The sequence below is a fragment of the Sander vitreus genome, chromosome 20 (assembly GCF_031162955.1).
Source record: "Sander vitreus isolate 19-12246 chromosome 20, sanVit1, whole genome shotgun sequence".
Classification (NCBI taxonomy): domain Eukaryota; kingdom Metazoa; phylum Chordata; class Actinopteri; order Perciformes; family Percidae; genus Sander; species Sander vitreus.
The window spans coordinates 7999994-8020538 of NC_135874.1; positions in this window are offsets into that span (position 1 = coordinate 7999994).

Consider the following 20545-nt stretch of genomic DNA (forward strand, 5'->3'; position numbering starts at 1 on the left):
GGGGAGCTGAGTGATGAATACGTAATGGGACAGGACATGATGGAGGAGTTTGAGCTCTGAGCTGGAATTTGCTATAGGCTACTTGACGGGACTCACTCTTGACACCCCACTAGTCCTGTGCAGATGTTTTGAACCAGGTCTCATCATGGATTTTGGCTCGCTGGTTAAGATTAGTACTGGGGCTAAGTTTATGGTAAGCCAGCAGGAAGTGAATGTAAGTCAATGCGATGTTCTCTCAAGAGAGTGTGTGTGTGTGTGTGTGTGTGTGTGTGTGTGTGTGTGTGTGTGTGTGTGTGTGTGTGTGTGTGTGTGTGTGTGTGTGTGTGTGTGTGTGTGTGTGTCAGTCAGAGGGTGGGGTTTAGGACTGTAGAGGGGTGAAGTGCCTCCAATCCTTGGGAGTGGAACGCATTTCCTTTTGTTGCCCTCCAATTTTTGACTGGTCTGCCCCAGCACATGAGCATGATGGGGCTGTTTCTATTATCCAGCTTCCCAGCGTCCAACCCCATCCATCCTACCCTGTTCTGCCTGTTCCCAAAGCGATTGGCATTCCTGGGGGCCACCAGTGAAGCAGCTTTAGAGAGAAGACTTGCTGGCTCTTGGGTGGCCTCTTGTGCACGGGCTCCAAGGGGAGGAGACAATGTCTTATTAATTGACTGGGCGTCTTGGGCAGAGTGCAGGAATTTGCAGAAGGGGGAGACGGAAAACTGGGGATGAGGGATGAGCTGGGAGGGATGGAGGGGCGGGACGACCCGGGGAAGATTCACAGTCTACCATTGGAGATTCATTGAGCTCTGTCGCAGATTTATTTCCGTTTGATTTACATTGCTGCTAAGGAAGGCGTGAGTTGTGGAGATGTAGTTGTTCTGCTGTAAATATTTAAAACTTTCTCTTTTTTTTTAAATTACTTTTAAGTTATTCTGCTTATTAACAGTTTCACATTTGTCTGTAACTGAAGAAGTTTCCACAAATTACTCAGCCCATTTTTATTTCAGAACAGTTGCTGGGCCAGATGTTTCTTGATTTCTATTTGCAGTAACTCTGATGGCATTACTACTATACATGTATATGCGGGGAAAACTTTGTTTTGGGCTGGATTTCCATTAACTTTCAAGCGTAATCAGTTCTGAAGTAGTTTCATGTTGTCTCTTCTCATCATTAACATGTAAAAAACAAAAATGCTAGTGATTTAAATTTCCTGCTGCAGTTGTCGACACATTCTGCAGGTTATGATGGCAAACATCATGGTGGGCAGCCACCCGGCCCTCTAAACAGACTCTTGGTTTTGTGCAAGTTTGATGGAGTGGGACAGGACAGGGAGGGGTTGAGGGGGTGGGACGGGTGTACCATCTCCCCATGTGGTCCCCCCCTCCCCCAGGTGTCCTCACACTAATCCTGTTACATGTGTCCCCCATTAGCACTAATGGAGCCGCCATTGTCCCCCCGTTGTGTGCTGTTGTGCCCTCGGCCCAGTCACCTTGAGTCAGTAAACTCAGCCCTGTCATGTTTGGGCTGCTTCCCACACACAGGGGTCTCCTTGACAACGATGGACACCACCCTACACACACCAACACACCTCGTCCCACCCACTGACACAAAGTGGTCAGGCTGCTGCAATGCCAGATAAAGTGGTGGGGGAATGTCATAATATCAAAATTACAATTACTCACATCAGGGTGTCACTTGTATCAGACTGGTGTTAGTTTTAAAATGAATCTCTCTGGCTTTCTCTTAGTTTTATAGTTTTCATTTTGTGGGGTGAACACTTAATTCTGCATGTCTCTTTTATCGTCCTATCCCATTTTTTTCTTCCTGTTAAACACTTGTTTTGTTACGTTTCTTGCTAATCATTAAAAAGGCACCTGCAGTGAGCAAACGTGAAATGACTACAGTTCAGAGGTAACCTTTAAATTCATTACCATCCAAATTACAACAGCATTGCCAACAGTTTTCATTGGAAAACTATTTATTCTTTTTTCCAATAATTCTATTATTTTTATGGTTCATGTAGTTTAAGAACAAGGAACATTTTCTTTATCCAATTCTTAAAATAATCTGAGAAAGCATTAGCACAGAATTAGCATAAACTAATTTAGAGATTTTGTGGACAGCAGCGACATGTAGATGTGATGGGGTTGCAGATTTATATTAAGTGTAATCTTGTACTAATAAGTTATATAAAAAGTTGCTAGGCTAAAAAAAAATCTTCTTCTTGCTTTGCATGCTATAAAATCTCCTGCCTGTTTTCTTTCTCCTCTAAACATACATGTAGATACACGTCATACAGTGTCTTTTAAAAAAAAATACAGCCAACAGAAGGATGTAGACAATAACTGTATGTGTATTTGTGTGTGAGAGAGAGGAATAATTAAAGAGGGAAAGAGCAGAGGCTGGGCAGGAGAGCGTGTACTGGGCCATCGTGTTTGCTGCGTTTTCAGGTGACCCGGCCCCCGCGCTGCATCCATCATACAGAGACTGATTGAGCTGACCTACAGGCCGGCCCTGCCGACCCCCGGGCTTCCTGTTCTTTGTCAGCCTCTCACAATACCGCTGGTATCACACAGACAGGGGAGGTCTGAGAACCGACCAAGGGAGTTCACCCAGGCCGTGGCGGGGGGCGAGGTGGAGGGGAGCAGGGGTAGAGAGGGTCTGCGGGGAGGGAGCTGAGGACCCCCTTTTCAATTTCACTGGCTCTTTCCAAATGAGAGAAAAGGCAGAGAGTGGTGTCCTCTGTCACCCTGCCACAGAGGGACCTTTAAAAAGCAGCCTCAGTGGTTTCTCAAGTGAGGTGTCTTCTCAAGAGACAAAAAAAAGGAAAAGAATGAGTGGGCCAAGAATTTAATTGTGGTCCTATGCGAGGGACTGGCAGTGGGAGGATGGCCACTCTAGCACTTGTAAAGGAGCCGAGCCAGTTTACTTGTCCTTCCTCTGTGCATCTCTTTGGCCCCATGAAATCTTAGGTGGGCTCAAGCATCGCTGATCTTTCTCAGGTAACTCTCACCGATAGTGGTGGAAGAAGTGTGTATATATAGAGGTAGATCTGCAAAAGTTACTTAAAATATCAATTAAAATTGCTCCAGTGACAGATATATTTATAGATTAGATATATATTATTATATATTTTCTGATGTAACTAGTCAAGGTATAGCTAGTTTAACTACTTTATAGGTAGTTTAATCCAGTGGTTCCCAACCTAGGGGTGAGGGCCCTGCCAAAGGGATAAAATAATCTGAGTTGGGTAAAAAGAATTAAAGGGTTGATTGAATGATTATATAGGGTATTTTACACTGTTCCTTAAGGTCTCCTAATAGGGTAACATTGGTTGGGCTGAAAATTGCCCAATGCTATTTTATTAGGCCCTGAACTACCCTGTGAATATGGCCCTATTTGGAACAAGAGCTTTTCTTCCAAATATGGTATGCTCATGAATATTTAGATGAGCTGCGCGCTGATTGGTTTGAGCAAATCCCATAGAAACACATTGGAGACAAGACAGCAGGTCTCATATTTCAGACACTGCAAAGTTATACATTGTCGGACTATTTCGTTATTAAATTCACTTCTGAGACTTTTTTTAAGCGAGAAATCAACTATAAAGCTCAAATATGGGCTGTTTTATGAAAATTGATGGCTAATTGCAAATTTGGTAAGACGTGTCGGACTTTAGCTAGGAGCTCCACACAGTGACGAGAAAGCAGCAACCTCCATACCCAGTGAAAGTCACGGTTTCTCGGTTACTGGACTACCGGGGCTCCGCAGAGCTGGCTGGCTGCCAGCTGCCGGCATAACTAGAGTATATTTACAGTTTGAATTTCGTCACGCCACTTATATAACATCTACCCCAAGGTCTTATAAAGCTAACAATGGTGTCCGATTTCAATTTAATGCATTTTTGTGAACATTAGGGATTTCGTTAGCTGCTACTGTCCCTTCAATCCTATGTGTACAGATCGCGGCTAGTTAGCTTCACTTTCGGCATAATTAGAGTATATTTACAGTTTGAATTTCGTCACCCCACTTATATAACATCTACCCCAAGGTCTTATAAAGCTAACAGTGGTGTCTGATTTCAATTTAATGCGTGTTTGTGAACATTAGGGGTTTCGTTAGCTGCTACTGTCCCTTCAATCCTATGGGGTAAAGATCGTGGCTAGCTGCAGGCCCTGGAGTTCCATCAGGGCCTCTGCATTTTGTAGTCCAGTAACCCAGAAACGGTGACTTTGCACGGGTATGGAGCGCTGTGGGCTTCCCTTCGTGACGGAGATCCAGCTAGCTCACAGCGAGCCGGAGTCTATGAAGTAGGACACGCCGGGCGGCGAGGCAGCACCGGCCGCTGTCATGTAGCCTGCTGAGCTCCTGCTGAACTGTGACACACAGTCGGACAAAATTTGCAATTAGCCATCAATTTTCGGAAAACTGCCCATATTTGACCTCTACGTAGTTGATCTCTTGCATAAAAAAAGTCTCAGAAGTGAATTTAGTGGTAAAATAGCAGATTAACATGTATACAATTTCTGAGATCTAGCTATGCAACCTATTCGGAAGACTAAGCTGACCTCAGATCAGTGGTGTAGCCTATGTAAATGTTTGGGCGTGACAAAGAGAGACTAGAGCCAAATGAGGAGTAGCCGCCGAGTTGACGTCAACTAGGCGGCTCGTTGAGATTTGCCCGTTTTCAGAGGCAGTTTCAAATTATGAGATTTGCAGAAGAAAGAGGTGTCAATGGGATTTTGAGGTTCTATGTATGTCCTAGTTACCCACTAAACTGTCATTATTCAGCTATGACAAGGTCAAACCGGTTTTGCATTCAATCACCCCTTTAATATGGAGTAGGAAAGAAGAAAGAAAAAGCAAAGATTAGAGACAAACCTTTTTGTAATCTTTGGTTTTTTGTAAAATATTGGGTAATTTTGCCTCTTTGGGCCTTGAACAATTACAATATTTAAAGTCTATCTTCACTCAGAAATGTGTTACACTCAGATGTTTGAGCTTTGCAGAATATGACACTTGAAGGCTGTTTTCAGCTTCAACTGCTAAACGGGGAAAAGTCTCTTTGTGCTCACCTTAAATGTTGGTTTGAGATGTGTACCTATTCTATGTTTTTCTGACTGCATAACTAGTTTTGAGGCCTTTTATTGTCCAATATGCAACTCAATGAGTCGCTGAGTTGAACTCACACAAAAGCGACGTAAAAACTTGAAACCTCCAGCGCACACTCGCTGAGAATGGACTTTTCTGTGAAGTAGGAGACACCTTATGTTTAATTAGTTAGTTTTGAAATCAACAATATTTGCATGATAAGGGATTCTGGATTGTTTAATGAGGGAGGAGGAGGACATGTCATTTTAAGAATTAAAGCTTTAGTGCGTAACTTTTTTTAAATTAACGAACTTCCGTTACATTCAAGCCATTGCCAAATGAGTTTAGTCGGATCTCTCTGTATTTCTCAGCATGGCTATGTTCAGAAGATTGTGTCGTCCGGTGACTTTCCTGCACAGAAACTCGAGTGAAGATAATTACCTCTTCTGAAGAGTCCATGTCCATGAGTCATGTTTTTTTAATCCTCCATGTCCTCCTTGGCTACTAGCAACTGCGTGGAGGAGGGGTGGGGGTGGTGCGCGATCACGGAAGGCTTGTATCATGTGGACGCGCCGACAGTTTTGTTGTCATTACTTAGAATTCCTCATGGTGGCGACAGAAACTACGCACTATAGCTTTAAGGTAATTGACCTTTTTTATGGAAAAAAAAACATTTCATACACATGTTATTATTCAAGGTAGAGTAGTTTAAATGTCTTTAAATATAAGTGAAGGGGATGGTTAAGAGTGGAAACTCAGACATCTGATATGTGACAAAGTGCAACAAGTCACAGCTTTTTTTGTAAGTGGTCACAAGCAGTTGAGAAACACTGGTTAATTTTCAAATTTCTATCAGCAAAGCAACAAGTAACTATAACAATTAGATACTGTATAGTGGCGTAAAAAGTACATTATTTCTCTCTGAAATGTAATGGAGTGGAAATATAAATTAGCATAACATGGAAATACTCAAGTAAAGTACAAGTAGTAAATGTACTTACTGTACTGTAGTAACATTCCACCACTGCTCATTAAGAGCACAACACATAACCAAGAGCAAAGCTCGGTGAGCATAAAACATCCATGTTGAATTATCTCCCATGTAAAGTTTCACAGCCTCTCTCACAACGCTGCCTTTGTCTCGTTCCGTGTGTGTGTGTGTGTGTGTGTGTGTGTGTGTGTGTGTGTGTGTGTGTATTCGTTCCATGAGAATACATGCAGCTGAAGTCTTTACCAGTTACCATGACAATACTTCTTTGCGGGGGTTTGGAACAATCCCCTACCTGTATTGCCTCCGAGTAGAAGTGAAATTAATAAGATATGTCCTTGGGTACTAACATACATGTACTGAGTGAATGTTTAATACATTGTGTTAATCGATCCTGGTTTTACACAGCTGCATTCATCACAGAAATTAATTTTCCCTCTTTCAACACAATATGTGCAGAGTCCTTGCACCATTGTATTTTTATGAATAGAAATCGATAATCCTGCATTGATTGACCATCCCATGAACCCAACAAAAAGCTGAATATATGACCGTCTGCAAACAAACTTATGTGCATTGCCATTTATGATCACACCATCAACATAAAACCACACTGCCACAATGTGAAAGATGAAGAAAAACATCATTTAAAATGTGGACGAGCACTTTCTCATCAAATATCTCAAAAACTATACATGCTAAAGACATCAAACATGGTACACCGGGTTCGTAGAATTTTGCCCTCAGACTCTGAACAATGGCATCAATAGCAGCATCAATAGCGCCACCATGTGGCCAGTAATGGAGATTTAGCATTTTGGCTAGTAGCTCATGAATCGTGAGGCGTAGAAGGAAAAATATTTTTTTCTGTGATTTTTCTTGGATCAGCACTATGGATGTATTATCGGAACTGGATACCAAAACTCAAAGATGCCATCTACTCACTTAAAATGAAAATTGCTTCCCCATTGGCATTTGTATTTCTCCTGCTGGCTTTTCACTTTTCTATGCTCTACAAATATAAAACTTTAATGGATAAAAAATGTATAATACATGTGTGTGCATAGTTCGATAAGAGGAGACTTTAGCAGTATGGCTAATTTGCGTTGTTGCTGTCTGGTTGAGTGTGACCGTCTGCTCTGCTTATAGGAAACGGACGTTACTGCTTTATGTAAAGTCAGCGTAGATGGATACTGTATCCAAATAAGGTGTCAAGGTAGATGGATACCATAAACTGTCGGAACTAGGGATGACATGTCATCATGAAAACAAAAAATATTAAATAAAGATGTCTCCCTCTTTGGTTTTTTTCCTCAAAGAAGAACACTTTACTTGTGATTTACAGAGCAGATATGTCCCCTGTAGCAGTCAAAAAAGAGGCAATTTAGTTGCAGTTGAATTTTAATACATCAATGATCAAGGCAACAGTTTCATTTGTTTTTTAGTATTCCTCACCTGCTTCCTACAATTGGTTACCAGAGTTTGTTACCTACATAAGTGGCTGTGACCTGTGTGAATAAACCGCTATAACTCTTCAATATAAGATTCAGATACAACCAAATTTAGGTTGCATGTGCACAAATGAACTCTGAAAAACCCTGTAAAATTTTAATGAAATTTCACCCCTAAGTGGCGCTTCAGTAAAAAATCATTTATTTACTGTATTTATATTAACATTACAGACATGACAGGCATACACAGGTGCCCCCTGACCATCTGCTCCACATACTGACCATGAAAAAGAGTTTAAAAAAAAAAAAAAAACCTTTAACATATTTCATGTGTGCTTGTGGCCACTGGTCAATGAAGCAATGAAGTCATCAAGTAGTATAGTATATTGAAAATACAATCAAAAGGCTGAATCATGAAAACATTATTTTGTCCAAAGCCGCAGATGGCACTGCTGTCTCCTTGTCCCACGGTGTCCTGGCAGCACTTGGTCTCTTCCAGCCCAGACTGCAGGCCTGTGGCTCAATACACTGAAGCTCCACTTCTTTTTCTTCTATCTCATTTGCAATGCTAATGCACAGGAGACAGCTGTCATTTTCAGCGACCATGATCTAGCCAAAGCTGGGGGGGGGAGGAGGAGGGAAAGCAGAGGGGGAAAAAAAGATAAATAAAACTGCTGGGTAAATAGGTCGCCCTATTATCTTCTGGCCTTGCATGGGTGCCGGTCCTTGAGAGCTTGAATTTCAATGAAAGTCCCTTTCACCGGGGGAAAGAAGAAAGAGAATAAAATATGGAAAGATGCCTACAGAGCCAAATGAGAGCAGAACATTTAAAAGTGGAATGAAGGAAAGCAAAAAAGTTTGTTTTCAGCTGCCTTGTTGAAAGTACTTCATGAAGAGTATGGTGCTTGGTCTTCAGCATGTATATATGTGCGAGTGCTCTTCATTTAGGATGTAGATGTCTCTGTTCTTAGGAACACGTATATATCTGATTACTTAGGTTGATTCCCTATTTCCTGGAAGCATGTCAGGCATGGTTAATAACAATGTTCAAATGAATGAATTCAATTGTGCATCATAGTTTTTCCTGGAAGTAATTGATATGCTTTTGTTGCATCATGTCCAGAGAAGGAGACTCTTATTTTTTCATTCTTGTATCATTTCACATGTCACAAAGCAAAATATGCTCAAATATTATCACTGTGTTGCAGTATAACTACAGAGAAACGGCATAAAAGTGCTGTACTTAAATACTTTTACTTTACTTATATACTTTAGTTCCATGGTATGCTATTTTTAAACTTTATTACATTTAGTCAACAGTTATTGTTACTTTTAGGCTCTATCAGCTTATATTAGCTCAGATATATCGTTATCAGAGTATATGGCGGCTGATAAATGCCAAAAAAACTGCAGTACAGACAAAATCTAGTACTGAAAATTACATATGATGAGCATATCAAATATGATTGTTATACAGTACATTAAACAATCCAACATACATCACAAGGGCTGTACCTGAAACCAACTATTTTCTATTATTGATCAGCTTTACTTTTTTGTCTGAGTTTCCAGGTTATTATCCCATAAGACAAACAGCAAAACCATAACAAGCGAGAAGCTGGAAAGAGGTAATGTTGAAAAATAACTTAATCGATTATTTAAACAGTTGAAGATTAATTCTCTCTTTATTGACTATTTTATTAATCAACTAATCCTTTCAGCTCTCATATAATAGATAAAATGAGCTCAACCATATTAAAATGTTTCTTACAAGTTAATGCATAAGTATTAATATATCAACAATATAATATATAATATTGTAACGCAGATGGTGGTATTCTGCATGACAAGTTCTTTTACTTTTGATACTTTTAAGTACATTTGGCTGATAATTACTTTTAGTATTTAGGAGTATATGTCCATTGTGGGACTGGTTTTACTTAAAGTGAAAGATCTGAATGTTAATTCTACCATGGCAGATAAGGAACATGAGATAATTCGATTTAAATGGTGGATTAATTAGTCGTGGAAGGACAGAAGTGGCTACACTAGAGGTGTAATATCCAGACAGTACCCTGTAATTTGTAAATCATAGGATGACAATGGAGGTCAGGGAAGACACAAGAAGCTATTACTTTCCCTTCACTGCCTTCACTTTCTCCGCTAATAATGTTTGCCTAAACTGGATTGAGGGAAATGAGGTGGAAAACTGTGTGTGTGTGTGTGTGTGTGTGTGTGTGTGTGTGTGTGTGTGTGTGTGTGTGTGTGTGTTAGGGAGGATCTATTTCGGTGTGGTGAGTGGGTTTGGTGTGAGGGGGGGAATCAATTGATTCCTGTTGTTAAGGAGGAGCGACAATGTTTCATCTCTCTATCTCACTATCTTTCTCATTACACACACACACACACACACACACACACACACACACACACACACACACACACACACACACACACACACACACAGCCTGTTGATGTCAGAGGCAGCAGCAGTAATCCCTGTGCTAGGCCGCCCAGATCATTATAGACTCTGATCTGCAGTCCCTGAAAGAGGGAATTAGCTGGGAACACAATCCTAGCGACCTCTGTGACACGGGGACAAAGCCTCAGCTGCCGGGGGTCTACATCCCTAAACCAGCCCATATGGCTCAGACAAAACTGTTACAATGGCCGCTACAATGGAAACACGGTGGGAGGGTCTGTTGGCCTACCTCTGTGTGTGAGTGTCCCCGCAAGATCTGACAGCGTGTCTGTGTTTGTACACTAATATGTTGATCTTAGGTTTTGGGATTTATTAAATGGGCAGCACTGGGGTGTAGGTCTCCTTCCCCAAGTAGTCCACATTCTCCTTCCAGTTTTGACACATGCTGTACAAATATTTCCTCTTGAAGTGAAAGGGTGGTTCCCAGTTTTCTCTACATGTCAGGTTTCTCCCGTGCTGTTTCCTACTTCGTGTGTGTGTGTTCGTTTGTTCGTTCGTTCGTTCCTCCTAATACAGCTTTTTCCTATAAGTCTTTCCTCTGCCCTTTTCCTATGAGCTGATGGGTTTCCTAAGAGCCCCCCTGGTGTGTTCCCGCTGAGCAGCTCTTTGTGTTTTGGGTGATTGGAAGAGACACCCTGCTTTTAGAATACACAAGAGCTCTCTCACTGTCTGTCTCTCTCTCGCTCTCTTTTCAACACACACACACACACACTTTCTCAGGCAGTCCTGACACCTGCGGTCCGTTTCAGAAAGCAGCTTTAGTGAAAACTCTGAGTTTGTTAACCCTGAGATGAGGGAAACTCTGGGTTTTCTATTTCAGAAAGGGAGGTTAATCAAACGTGAGAGAGAGAGGGGTATCTCTAGCCCGTTTCAGAAAGAGGTAACTTAACCTCAGAGTCAGTTACTATGGTAGATGCATTTTCATTTGTCTATCAGTTATGTAGCCTACATAACCTTATCCGTCCTCACATCACTAACGTCACCCATCGTGGACATGCTCTTACATCCCAGCAGATTATTTGTGTCGCATTATGTTTTTTTGCAAACGGCAGTTTTCTTTACAACATTGTTGATGCGGAGCATATGAAGCCACTGTACAGAGCCGTCAGAAAAGTGTGCCTCGCTCTGAAACGTGTTTTAAACGTTTGTGTAGAGTTCCCTGGACACAAACCAGTAAGAGACATTAAAAAGAAATAAATGATTGTAAATCATAATTGTGTTAATGATGGTGCAGTTTACTTTTTCGCCCGCAGGATTGCACCTAAATGAAATTATAGGTGTAGCCTATACCATTCCAGTTTTCACCAGTAATATTATAGGTTACCTGTGATTAAATATGAAATGAATACGCTATATTAGAGCTAACTCATTGACTCGAGCAGCCATTTTCTCCCACACCAATTCTCGCTATTTTACAGCAGCCGCTGTGTTGCTTTTTTAACTAAATACATGTTCAAACACTCTGTATGTGCGCATGAGTATTTCCGCCGACCAGTTTGTTTGTGGTTGTTACCATGGTGAATCGTAGTATCATGGCTCCATTCATGCTGCCTTTTTATTGTGGTAGTGCACGCGCTTAACTCTGAGTGAACCTACTCCGAGTTGATTGATTGAACCAAGTCAAATCAGCTGTTCTGGAACCGAAAACTCAGTTTCCCATCTCGGGCTAAATCAACTCAGAGATCAGGGTTAGACTCAGAGTTTGTTAAACCTCCTTCCTGAAACGGACCCCTGTTCTCTTTGTATGTTTTGTGTACGCAAAAACGCATAAATCTTACATTTTGGTCCAAACTTGACTTTAACACTCCACACTCTCTAAGATAAGATCCAGATGGAAATTGTTATGCAGCATTTGCAGTACAAAATAGGAAAGATTGCAAAAAGTAGAAAGTAACAAACGGATCCAAAATATACACAATGCAACAATAATAAAAAAGGTTAACTATAAGGACCATAAGTTGCTCATATCTCAAGTTGCTTCTTGGTGAGTTATATGTATGAGAAGTGTCATGTAGCATATGCACAATATAAAACCTCAAGTACAGGTTGGTGTAAATAAATGTTGAATGATTATGACCATGATACTGCACTTAAAGTCCCATTATTGCACATTATGTCCCAATAATAATAAATGTTTAAAACGACAGCATTAGTTCTTTCAGAAAATGACCAAAAGAAAATAACATACAGTATACTCACGTTCATGTGACAAAGGAATTTCTTTTTGTTTCCCACCGACATTAAACGTTTGTTTCTTTTAACCGCGATCACGGCCATTCCCAAACCTTAACCCCATGGTTATCATTGTAACTATGACAACAAAGGTCCCTGAAGCTTAACAAAGTAAGTAGCAGAATAAACCATCTTTGCCAAACACTAACAAAGTTGTTTTTGTGCCTAAACCTAAATCTAAATCGTAGCCATAGCAGTGTAAGATCTGAAAATGTTTTTTATTTTTTAAAAAACAGTGATTTGTAACGGTTTCGGAGCCCAATTCCACACGTTTGGTAGACACCAGGCGTGGGTTTATACAGTTTAAGGTTATATGTGAATATACCTTCAGTGTGTCAATTTTTTGCAAAATCAAAGGAACTATTTTGGGAATGTCAACTGTTAGAATAATTTTGGAAAAATATGCTTTTGACCCAGGATATATTCCCCTCAGCAGCTTGGTTATTTTCGGATACTCTGAGGATATCACTTACTTCTCATATACAATCTTCTTTGATAACGGTGCTACCCAAAGGCTTGAGATGGGATGACCTTGTTTTTCATAAAAAAAGCTTTTTCAGCTTTTTTTTTATTTTATTTTTTTTAAGATAATTTTTTGGGCATTTTAGGCCTTTATTTTTTATAGGACAGCTGAAAAGAGGAGAGAGAGGGGGAATGACATGCCGCAAAAGACTGCTGCGTAGAGGAGTGAACCTCTATATATGGGCACGCGCTCTACCAGCTGAGCTACCCAGGCGCCCACTTTTCAGCTTTTTAAACCATGTAGACTGTTAAGCACAAACAGAACCTTTGTGGCAGCAAAATTGAATAAAACTTCTGCACTTTAACGGCACATGACGACTGATTTGGTGTTTATGAAAGCAATTATTTAGTGTATTATGAGTTAGCATATTGCTTTTGGGTAACAGAATAAGATAAGGTTTAATGCACATTTCTTTCCTTTTGCTGAGATGTGAAATCCGTTTGGTTTTTCTTCTTTTTTATTTATTGCTCAACAGTAGTTGTAGTAGTTGTCAAAAAGGTGAGCCTTGAGCTCTTTTTGGATGTTTTGTGCGCACTCTCGTGTTCACGCTTCCACAACAGCAACATTGTTGCAGGTCACTTTAAAAAAAAAAAAAATCTATTCAGGACTTCAAGTGTGAATTCATTTCATGCCTGAACTAGTAGGATATATTTTACTTCCAACTTTCTCCGGTCCAATAATAAGTAAGGTCATTAATAAAAGTGCATTGCATGCTGTATCTTGATTTCTTTTAACAGTGACTGCAATTCACAGACAGAAAGTGGCGAGTACTCAGTGCTGATAATTGGTTATAAGGCTCCTGTTGTCACCTATCAGGCTGAGTTATTGATATAATTGTCCTTGCTGATTTGAAGTGGGGTTCAGAGCGGACCACTTTTTGTTCACATGGCACCCTTCATCAGATATTTAAAACACTGAGAATGATTACAAAAAGATTTATTGAGCTGCTTTTTAAGGTGAGAATATAAACATTGAGCTACGATGGGCCTCCACATGACGTTCTTTCCCAGCGCGTGCCCCTCTTCACCAGTATTAAAGTTTGGCATGATCCTCGTCGAGGCAATAGTGTTACAGCAGAGGTGCATTTTCTCTGGGGGCCATATTCTCTCTTTCTCTTTTCTCTCCACTCCCTTCTCCACTCTTCACCCTCTCCAATTAGGGCAGCTCCAGCTGTGCACCAGTCAGGATCAGAAGCTCCTTTTATTAGCCAAATCCATTTGTGTAGCGATTGAATCACTCCCCAATCTTCTCTCTCGGTCCCTCGGCCCCCCCACAACCCCAAATACACAAACACATCCATACACCCAGGCTTTCACGAGTATTAACACACACACACCAGCCTTTCTGACAGCTCCACAAATAGAAGTATAACCGAAATATATCCATGCAGGCCAACAGTGGGGATCGTTCTGACAACTGTAATGCTAATTCTTCAAAAACCATTACTGCTGAATTTCTTGATAACACTTTACTTATCTGTTTAATTATCCAAAAAAGGCAATTTATTTCCTAAAAGGTTTTTATAAAATTCCACATATTACTAATTATAGGGGAAAAGGAATTGCAGTGAAAGTGAAGTAAATATTTATTAATTTACTATTGGAAAGTTTATTCTCCATATTTGTTGGATTTTATTTTCACATTTTTCTATGTTCAACTGACCTGCTGTGCACTGACTAAAATACTCTTAAGGTTAATCAATTGGGATAAATTAATTGGTAGTGTACCAATTACCATTATGGGGTACCACTGTTTACCACAGTTCTTTCCAGAAAGCTTCAGAGGATATGTTAAAGGATATTTTGCTGTACAAAGGGGTTTTAAAGTTGCAATAAATTGAAAAGAAGCACCCAGCATAAAGTCTATACAGCCAAATAAATCTGGATTCTTTTTTTCTTGGCTTAGTTGTACTCGAAACAAAGTAATCCTTAAACTGAATCCCTGTTTAAGCTACCTGTCCTTGATAGATTTCCCCATTTATTCCAGAAGGTGGCACACTTGTGTAGGAGCTGGTCACAGGCCAGGCATTCATCAAGCTGCCATTGATGTGATATAGAAAGCCTGTCAACCAGGTCGTGTTCCTTTTTTATAGACCATCATTAAAAAAAAAAAAAAGAAACCGTATCTCCATCTTTGTTCACTGTATGTTAAGAGACCTCTTGACCCTATGCCCGAAGACCGAAGTGTTAATAACTTGCCAAAATGTTTTTCTTTTGAATCGTAGTCGTATAACTCAAACTCACCAAGGTCAAGTCTTTTGTAAATCCACTTCTTAAACAAGTGTACTTTTCTATCTTCCGTTTGCACTCTTTTTGTTTTTCTCCCCACATTCTCTCTGTCACGCACTTGCTTTTTTTTTTTATTTCTCTCCGTCCGTCTTGGCACTCGTGAGTGACAGCGCCTGGTCTGGGTCACACAAATAAAAAAGCCTTCAGAGTGGCATTGTGCCGAATGTTAGAGATGATTCCTCAACAACTTTAATGGCTGTCGATTTCAGCAGCACTTATAAAAGCACCATATGAGACAACTAGAAACAATCTGTGTTTCTGGGACTTTGAGCCACTGTGGAATATACACTAATTATCAAGATGTTTCAAGAACAGAGCAACCTGGCTCATATAAACTCACATTTCTTGGAGAATCTTTATTTTGAATGGAAGTGGAATAACCTCATTGAAGTTCAGTTTTCGTCTTTTACTTGAGAAAGTTTTACTTGAGAAAGTTTTTTTATGAGCGAAGTAGGGATTTCAAATTCAGCTTTTTATTATCACATTTTAAATGAAATGTGATAAGAATGGCTTTAAATTACAGTTCAGCTGGTCCTGCTTTCACAGGACATGCAGGGAATTCATGACCTCCACCGAGTAGGATGCATGTTTGGTTAGTTTGTTCATCTTTTTGTTAGTTAGTATGATAGATCTCAAGACATTTGGTTCAGCCATAGATTAGATCAAAGAATAAGTGCCAAGAGTTTGGTGTGGATCTCAATCTCGGTGCAGATTGAGCAGTTTTTAAAATAATTTCTCAACGTTGTTTTTTGACTTGATCATGAAATACTGCACTTGAATTAAAAGTCGGTAAAACTTTATAATAAGGCTATAAAACAAATGCTTAAATAATGCTCCACACAACACTCTCTGTATTTCTCAGTATGGCTGTGTTCAGAAGATTGTGGCGTCCGGCGACTTTTCCGCGCAGAAACTTGAGTGAAAATAATTACCTCTTCTGAAGAGTCCATCATGTTTTTTAAATCCTCCGTGTCCTCCTTGGCTACTAGTAACTGTGTGGAGGAGGGGGGGCGGTTCAGCTTTTGTTAAGACTGTCATAGACGTGTTAATTAAATTATGTTTTAGCATTGAGGTCATAGTGTTTGGTATGTTATAGAGGTGTTGTGTTTTTTTTTTTTTTTTGTCTTTCTTTTGACATCAACAGAAAAAATTGAAAGAATGATAAAATATGTATAAATATAATTACAAACTAGGATTGTACAAGAAATAAATAGCAAAGTGCGTACAGACAAACCACACACAAGTCAGATTCTCTGCAGGAAGGAATGCAGCGGTCTCACAAAGTCTCCATAATTTGTCTGAATTATGATTCAGGTCATAAGTCAGGGAGAAGAGCTGATATCTGTGATAACCACATACCGACCGTGGAGAAGTGAATGAGAGGTGTTTCGAATATTCTGCCTCCCTCATGTATGTGAATGGGAATGACAACACAACCCCACCTTTCACCATGACCAAATTAACATATGATTTAATATACACATTTACAACAATGTCACTGAAAACTGAACATTTCGAGCTTCGTAAAGATTGATGTAATGGCAGGGCTGTTCTTTTGGACTGCATTAGATTGTACAGGTGTACCTAATAAAGTGGGCACTGAGTGTGCATGTATGCTTAAACATGTCTGTCCATTCTGGCACCTGCTAGGTGTTTTTGGTTTTAGTGCACGATTCTCTTCTGTGCTACAATAGCTTCATATGTCTATGAGAGAATTTATTGTTGTGCTTCCAGAGAGGCTGATCTCAGAAAATCTGAAGTGCCCTTTTTCTATGTAGCTAGATTCCAACTAATTTAGTGGCATAACAAACGGTGGTGGTATCCTTGCAGAATGATTTCTTCTCTTTTCAAAATGCACTAGAAAGACCACATTTGGAGGTTGAGGCATTACATGATGTATTCATGGGGAGTACACGTGATCCTCCTAACACTGATGTATTTTCCTGCCTGTTCGTCGGCCCACTTCACCCCCAGAAGTTCAAGCCTGAGCGATGCCTCTGGTGCTCTTGATGACATGAGTTTTAAGAAAAATAGCTGTGGCTAAAAGGCTTGGCAAGGTGTTCTGCATGGGCATCTGAGTGTGTTTGTTTGAGGGGGCACACTTGACCACCTCCCTCTCGAGGAGCGATGGAGGAGACAGTGGAGAGCTTCTCAAGGCTGCCAGTCAGACTGCTGCTGCTGCACTGCTTCCAGCTCCACACGTATAAAACACTGAATAAATTGACCTGTTGAGTATTTGATTTTACATCGTACAGTGCTGCACTTCTGGCCTTTTGTGCTATGAAATAATTGTCTGTGGTTTTACCGTTTTATTTTTGCCTTACAGCATATGTGGTGTCTTCAAAGTGCTGTGAAATGTACTAAATGTGATTTTAAAAAACAAACATCTGTACACAAACATGGATAAGAGAAGCTGTATTTTTTACTCTCCAATCTGAATACTGTTACTATACAGTTGTTGTTGTTACTATACAGTTCTTTCCGGGACACAAAGACACTGTTCTTCTCAAAAGAGGTCTGTGTGATCCTTGACCTTTAACCTTTCTCCATAGTCATAGAAAGAATAAATGTTAGAACGTGATAGCTTAGAATAATACTATAGTTCTGCTTGTATTCAGTGTGACTTTCAGCTTAATGCAGTGTAAAACTAAAACTAACATTTCATTTTTCACCTACTTCAATGAGCCTATATAATTTTTTTTTTGACAAATCTGACCAAAATGTCAGATAAATCAAAGGTCACACGTAGTCCAAATACTGTGCATATTCCCCTGTAACAAAGAACAACTATCTCCTACCATTTTGAATTACGCTTCTAACTTGGTTCTGTTTTCATCGTCTCTCATCGCTATCAAGATGATAGTGCTGATTGTGATTTGTATTTTCAAAGCGGGGGCGGGAAAGTGTGTGGGTGTTCAGGGGGTGTAGGTGTTTGCAGCAGAAAAAGACAATACAATTAAATGATTAATGCACAGCGGGGCCACTGACAATTAAAACTATTATAGAAATTAAAATGGCATTATGTCACAGTGGAAAGCTGATGATACCCGCGTCGTCTTTTTAAAAGCAATTTTCATAATTCCAATAATTGAAATTACAGCATATTCATTCATTTACTGGGTGAGGAGGGCTAAGAGCGGCTACTAATGAAATGCAATCATTAGCATCCAAACAAAGTAATTGGGTAGTCTTTTGTCCTTGGAGATAGGTGATAAGGCACAATCACCCCCGTCACCCCCCCTCCATCAAAATGCAGAAGCAAGTAATTAAAGCACAGACAAAGATGAGACCAGCGCTGCTGCTGCGCTGTAAACCTCTGAAAACAGCACTGATTGCCTTGATTAGAAACCTTACTGTACCCTCTGATTTTGTTTATGGATACTTTGACATTCTTGGGGAATAGAAAGGGTTGGGGGTAGATGGGTGTGAATTCTGAATTTGTTTTGGAGATGGCGAGAAAAAAAATCCGGAAGGATGGGGAATTTTCTAAAATTTTTATATACACCACACTCTACGCGTGCTACCTTAAGGGTCCCCATTTCTGACTGTGATGGAGCTTAAAATCACAATGAAACCATCATTCAGCTCAGTTAGCTATTAGCTCCTTGTACATACTTAGATTAATGGAAAATAGTGCTTCTGTGTGTGTGTGTGTGTGTGTGTGTGACAATTAGCATCCTGCTCCAGAGGACAGAGCTGCGATAAAGGGGAGGATGGGTGGAGGTGGAGAGGTGAGCCGCGGAGAAGAGAAAGATTGAAGTGAGAGGAAGATGGGCACATGAAGAGTCTTAAGAAAAAGAGCTCCTTCTCACACGTTTCTTTAGTGGTGACACCATTCTCTCTCCCTTTTCTTGGCTACCTCCTCTGTGGAGTTCGGGGGGCTTCTTCTTGGTATGTCAGCCCCCCCCTTCCTCCTCCTTGGAGAGTGTCATTAGGCCCTCCTGGAGGGGAGTCAAGAATATAATGCGAGAGGGGCCACCTTCTAAAAAGAGCCCATTGGAACCTTTTCTACTTGTGCCGTCCCCTCATTAACACTCTGCTCTGTGCCAGCTTCAAACTTCAATCTTACCTCTTCCTCTGCTCCTATGTTCATCTCCAGCGTAAGGTAGCTTGTGTATTTATCTACCCCGCCCGAGGGCCGGGGAAGGAGCCCATTTCTTGCTGGTGGGGCATAGAGTTGTCATAGCCACCTCCTCCTACGCCCTCACCTCGTACCTCCACCTCCTCTGAGATTGACTGATGAGGGGATAACAAAAGGACCTGGAGGGCAAAGAAACTCCTCTTCTTATAGCCTTGGCCCCGAAGCCCACCATTCCATTTTGCAGCCTGTGAAAGTAGAGCTTTTCATCTCAAAAGATCAACACATTTCTCTTCTGCAGGCACCTACACCATTTTCCTCTCCCATTCCCCCCCTCACCTACCTTTCTATACACCTCTCTCTTTCTTACTCCTTGGCAAATGGGAAAACTGTCCTTGGTTGGATTCTGTTTTTCAAAGGATTCAATTCTCCTTTTGTACACACTTGATCTGACCCTGTCACAGGCATTAAGTGTGTCCTCTGCCTGGTACAGAAGGCTCGTGTTCTGTGTGCTGATGGACACAGCCCATTATCACACACAAGTGCAAGCACACACACTCACACTCATACAAGAAGTGCACTTGTATGCATGTCCATGCATGCACACAAGCATGGACTCATAGGAAGAAAAAAAATATATATATATATTTATTTATTTATTTATTTATTTTTGGCGAAGGCTGTTTGGAATTGAGCTTTGAGACTATAAGATATGTGTTGCTGAGGACAAACTAATGGCTTTGAAAGGAGCAGGGAGAGACTTGAAGAGGTCACAGGAGAGACCGCCATGTTCAAAACTGAAGAATTGTGAAGAGAGGCGAGTCATTCATTTGATGACTTCAGACTCGGCTTTACAAAACCAAAGAATCTTGCAAAAACTCTAATAACTTTAAACTTAAAATCCAATGACCTGTGATTTTACTTGGAATTGAAAATTATAACTTAAAAGACCTTCCAAAGTGGACAAATTTTAGCTGCAGCGTATTCTGAGTCCGAGCAGGTCAACTACTGTATGACATTGAACATATCCAGAGATGCTTTTAGCCAGGAGTTTATGGAAAACCTGCCACTTAAAGAGCTACAAAAGGTTATTCTCATCAAATTCAAAAGCTGCAATGTAATCAGAAACACATACAAATAAAAAATAAACAGTGTAGTTAAGATTAAAGAAAAAAACTCCCTTTTGTTTTGAAAACGGCTTTCTTCTCAATTTATGACCAAATGCCCCACAGCTTTTGTTTTGCACTAAAGTTGCTGTCAAAGCCAACTATGTGCAATAAATATGGAAAAGTTGTTAAATGCAAATTACTGTATAAAAGCATTAATTTTACAATCATTTGCTAGTGTTTTAATTATTTAAATGGCATTACATTTAGTATATATTACATTGCACCAGCTATTCATAAATCCATCAATAGGTTTTTGTGTGA